The sequence below is a fragment of the Hordeum vulgare genome, chromosome 4H (assembly GCF_904849725.1).
Source record: "Hordeum vulgare subsp. vulgare chromosome 4H, MorexV3_pseudomolecules_assembly, whole genome shotgun sequence".
NCBI classification, from domain to species: domain Eukaryota; kingdom Viridiplantae; phylum Streptophyta; class Magnoliopsida; order Poales; family Poaceae; genus Hordeum; species Hordeum vulgare.
The window spans coordinates 191,524,842-191,530,066 of NC_058521.1; positions in this window are offsets into that span (position 1 = coordinate 191,524,842).

The following is a 5,225-nucleotide window of genomic DNA, read 5'->3' on the forward strand; positions in this document are numbered from 1 at the left end:
AACCTTGGTTGGTCCGATTCCTCACAGAATCCGACTGCCATTGGGTGGAGGAGCTCGACTCCATGCTATGGGACCCGCATACCACCCCAAATCGCTCAATAGGGTATACACTGTTTTTCATGGTGTACGGGGCCGAAGAGGTCCTCCCTTGCGATATCATCCATGACGCGCCTCGAGTGCGCATGTACGAGGAAAGAGAGGCCGATTTAGATCGTCAAGATGACTTAGATGCATTGGAAGGCGAGTGCGATATAGCTCGGGACCGATCTACTTTTTATCAAGAGCAGGCTTGATGCTATTAAAGCAGAGAAGTTCGGGCAAAAGGCATACAACAGGGGCGAACTCGTCCTATGCCTCCTAGAGAAGCAGAAGCATAAACTTAACCCCAAATGGGAGGGCCCTTTCATAATTGCTAAAGTCTTCACAGGAGGAGCTTATCGCTTGGACACCCGAGAGGATAATCGCCTCGAGCGAAACCCATGGAATGCAGCTCGCCTTTAGCGTTTTTACGGCTAGACCGATGTCGCTACCTTACTCATAACCTTACATTTTTTTCAAGTTTTCTTGTTTTACTTTTGTAGGATCACTTAAATTTTTCCATGATATATTCGGGTCAACCGTACTGCATTAAGAACTTATCAGAAAGATTCATGATCAATAGAGTGTCTAACCCCGACCTCACCTCGGGGCTTCTATAGCGAAGCTGACCTAAGTATTTATTTCTCCTACATCTTTATGTACTATATGCCTCGACTGAATATTGATCTATGCCACTATATGCATCAATTGGACTTAAGACTCTTGCAAAGCTGGGTTGCCTTGCTCATGTGCTTACTCCCTACATTCTCGAATGTTCGGCTAGGGGGTAAAGGGAGCACCTCTGCGATTTTTATAACCGGTTCGTCCCGATATGTACCTCACATGGGTGAAGCCGAAAGATAGCATTTATTAATATACAACTTGGTTGGCTACAAATGAGGTTCATATAATCGGCAATCTTCACCACAAAACTGGGTTATTCATCCCGAAATAGCGGTTGTCCGCACTACAAGGATACGTAGCTATAACATCTACGTTTTCTGTAGTACCCCGAAGAAAGATGTTGGGGAATGTCGGATGGGAAACAAAAAAGTTTTCTACGCGCACACAAGACCTATCCATGGTGATGGCCATTTATGAGAGGACAGAGTGTATCTACATACCCTTGTAGATCGCTAAGCGAAAGCGTATATAACGCGGTTGATGTAGTGGAACGTCTCCGCGATCCAAATCGCAGCCCGTCCCGCGATCTCAACACGATCCGTCCCGTGAACCCATCACGATCCGTCCCGCGGTCCCATCACGATCCATCCCGATCTAGTGCCGAGCGGACGACACCTCTGCGTTGCGCACACGTACAGCTCGATGATGATCTCCGCCTTCTTCATCGAGCAAGAGGGGCGGAGAGGTAGATGAGTTCTCCAGCACGGCGGCCTGGTGGTGGTGAACTAATCCAGCATGGCTTCGCCAAGCTCTACTAAACTAATCTAGAGGAGAAAATGACCTAGAGAGAGAGCACAACACATGGTTTATTAGGGTTAGGGCTGCCCTCAAAATCCTCTAGTATATATAGAAGGGAGGGAGGGGAGGAGGCAGCCTCAAAACCCTCAAAGGGTTCGTCTGAAGTGGTGGAGGTGGAAGAGTCCACCTCCAATCCTACTCCTAGTAGGATTCCTCCCTTCCCCACTTTGGTTTCTTTCCTTCCCACCTCCTAGCCACATTGGGCCTTAGTGGGGGTTCGGCCAGCCCACAAGGGGATGGTCCACGTCCTCCCACAGACGATGAGACCCTTTGGTGTGGGTGGGCCCACCTGGTGGACCCCGGAACCCATTGGTCACTCTCGCTACAACACTGGAAATGCCCGAAACATTTCCGGAGTTCAAAAACCACTTTCCTATATATCAATCTTTACGTCCGGACCATTTCGGAGCTCCTCATGACATCCGGGATCTCATCCGGGACTCCGAACAACCTTCGGTGACCAACATACATAACTCAATAATACTGAAACGTCACTGAACCTTAAGTGTGCACACCTTGCGGGTTCGAGAACTATGCAGACATGACCTGAGACACTCTCTGGTCAATAACCAATAGCGGGACCTGGATGTACATATTGGCTCCTATATATTATACAAAGATATTTATCGGTCGAACCTCTATGTCAAGGATTCAGTTAATCCCGTATGCTATTCCCTTTGTCCATCGGTATGTTACCTGCCCGAGATCCGATTGTCGGTATCTCCATACCTAGTTCAATATCATTACTCGCAAGTCTCTTTACTCATTCCATAATACAAGATCCCGTGACTAACTCCTTAGTCAGATTGCTTGCAAGGCTTATTGTGATGTTGTATTATCGATTGGGCCCCGAGATACATCTCCGTCACATGGAGTGACAAATCCCAATCTTGATCCATGCCAACCCAACACACACCTTGAGAGATACCTGTAGAGCGCCTTTATAGTCACCCAGTTACGTGGTGGCGTTTGATACACACAAGGTATTCCTCCGGTGTCCGGGAGTTGCATGACCTCATGGTCATAGGAACAGATACATTAACATGCAGAAAAGAGTAGCAATAAACTGACACGATCATATGCTACGTTCATAGTTTGGGTCTTGTCCATAACATCATTCTCCTAATGATGTGATCCCGTTATCAAACGACATCTCATGTCTATGGCGAGGAAACCTTGACCATCTTTGATCAACTAGCTAGTCATTCAGAGGCTCACTAGGGACACTCTGTTGTCTATGTATCCACATATGTATTTGAGTTTCCAATCAATACAATTCTAGCATGGATAATAAACGATTATCATGAACAAGGAAATGTAATAATAACCAATTTATTATTGCCTCTAGGGCATATTTCCAACAGTCTCCCACTTGCACTAGAGTCAATATTATAGTTCACATCATTATGTGATTGTAATGAATCTAACACCCATATAGTTCTTGGGTTCGATCATGTCTTGCTTGTGAGAGAGGTTTTTAGTCAACGGGTCTAAATCTTTTAGATCCATGTGTGTTTTACAATTCTCCATGTCATCATGTAGATGTTGCTACCACACGCCATTTGGAACTATTCCAAATGAGTGCTCCACTATGTGAATCTGGTTTGCTACTCAGAGTTATCCGGATTTGTGTCAAAGCTTGCATCAACGTAACCCTTTACGATGAACTCTTTAATCACCTCCATAATCGAGAAAAAAATCCTTAGTCCACTAGTTACTAAGGATAACTTTGACCGCTGTTCAGTGATCCAATCCTGGATCACTCTTTGTACACCTTGACACACTCATGGCAAGTCACACATTAGGTGTGGTACACAACATGGCATACTATGGAGCCTATGGCTAAGGCATAGGGGACGACCTTTATCCTTTCTCTTTCTTCTGCCATGGTCGGGTTTTGAGTCTTACTCAAATTCACACCATACAATACATCCAATAACTCCTTCTTTGACCGATCTATTTTGAACTCCTTCAAAACTTGTCAAGGTATGCATTCATCAAAAGTTTTATCAAGCGTTTTGATCTATCTCCATAGATCTTGATGCTCAATGTTCGAGTAGGCTTAATTCAGGTTTTCCTTTGAAAAACTCCTTTCAAACAACCCTTTATGCTTTCCAGAAATTCTACATTATTTCTGATCAACAATATGTCAACCACATATACTCATCAGAAATTCTATAGTGTTCTCATTCACTTTCTAGGAAATACAAGTTTCTCATAAACTTTGTATAAACCCAAAACTTTGATCATCTTATCAAAGTGTGTATTCCAACTTCGAGATGTTTGCTCTAGTCCATAGAAGGATCGCTCGAGCTTGCGTACTTGTTACCATCCGAAGGATCGACAAAACCTTCTGGTTGTATTACATACAACCTTTACTCAAGGAAACCGTCAAGGAAACAATGTTTTGACATCCATCTGCAAGATTTCATAATTGAACAATAGAGCAACTGCTAACATAATTCCAACAGACTTTAGCATCGCTACGGGTGAGAAAGTCTCAGCGTAGTCAACTCTTTGAACTTGTCGAAATATTTTGCGACAAGTCGAGCTTTCTTAATGGTGACATTTACTATCATCGCCTGTCTTCCTTTTAAAGACCCACTTCTACTTAATATCCTTACGACCATCAAGTAGTTCTTCCAAAGTCTACACTTTGTTTTCATACATGGATCCTATCTAGGATTTCATGGCATCTAGCCATTCGTCGGAATCCAGGCCCACCATCGCTTCTCCATAGCTCGTAGGTTCATTGTTGTCCAGCAACGTGACCTCCAAGACAGGATTACCGTACCACTCTGGAGAAGTATGTTTCCTTGTCTAACTACGAGGTTTGGTAGTAACTTGATCCGTAGCTTCATGATTACCATCATCAGCTTTCCACTTTAACTAGTGTAGGCGCCACAGGAACAACTTCCTGCGTGCTTCTACTCTCTGGTTGAAGTGATGGTTCAATAACCTCATCAAGTTCCACCATCCTCCCACTCAATTGTTTCGAGAGAAACTTTTTCTCAAAAAAGGACCCGTTTCTAGAAACAAACACTTTGCTTCCGGATCTGAGGTAGGAGGTATACCCAACTGTTTTGGGTGTCCTATGAAGATGCATTTATCCGCTTTGGGTTCGAGCTTATCACGCTGAAACTTTTTCAGATAAGCGTCGCAACCCCAAACTTTCAAGAAATGGCAGCTTAGGTTCTCCAAACCATAGTTCATACGGTGTCATCTCAACGGAATTACGTGGTGCCCTATTTAAAGTGAATGTGGTTGTCTCTAATGCCTAACCCAAAAACGATAGTGGTAATTCGATAAGAGACATCATAGTATGCACCTTATTCAATAGGGCGTGACTATGATGTTCAAACACACCATCACACTATGGTGTTCCAGGTGGCATGAGTTGTGAAACAGTTTTCACATTGTCTTACATGTTTACCAAACTCGCAACTCAGATATATATTTACCCCCACGATCACATCGTAGACATATTATCCTCTTGTCACAACGACCTTCAACTTCACTCTAAAATTTCTTTGAACTTTTAAATATTTCAGACTTTGTGATTCATCAAGAAAATACTCATGTATCTACTCAAATCATCACTGAAGTAAGAACATAATAATATCCACTTCGTCCCTTAGAACTCATTGGATTGCATACATCTAAAT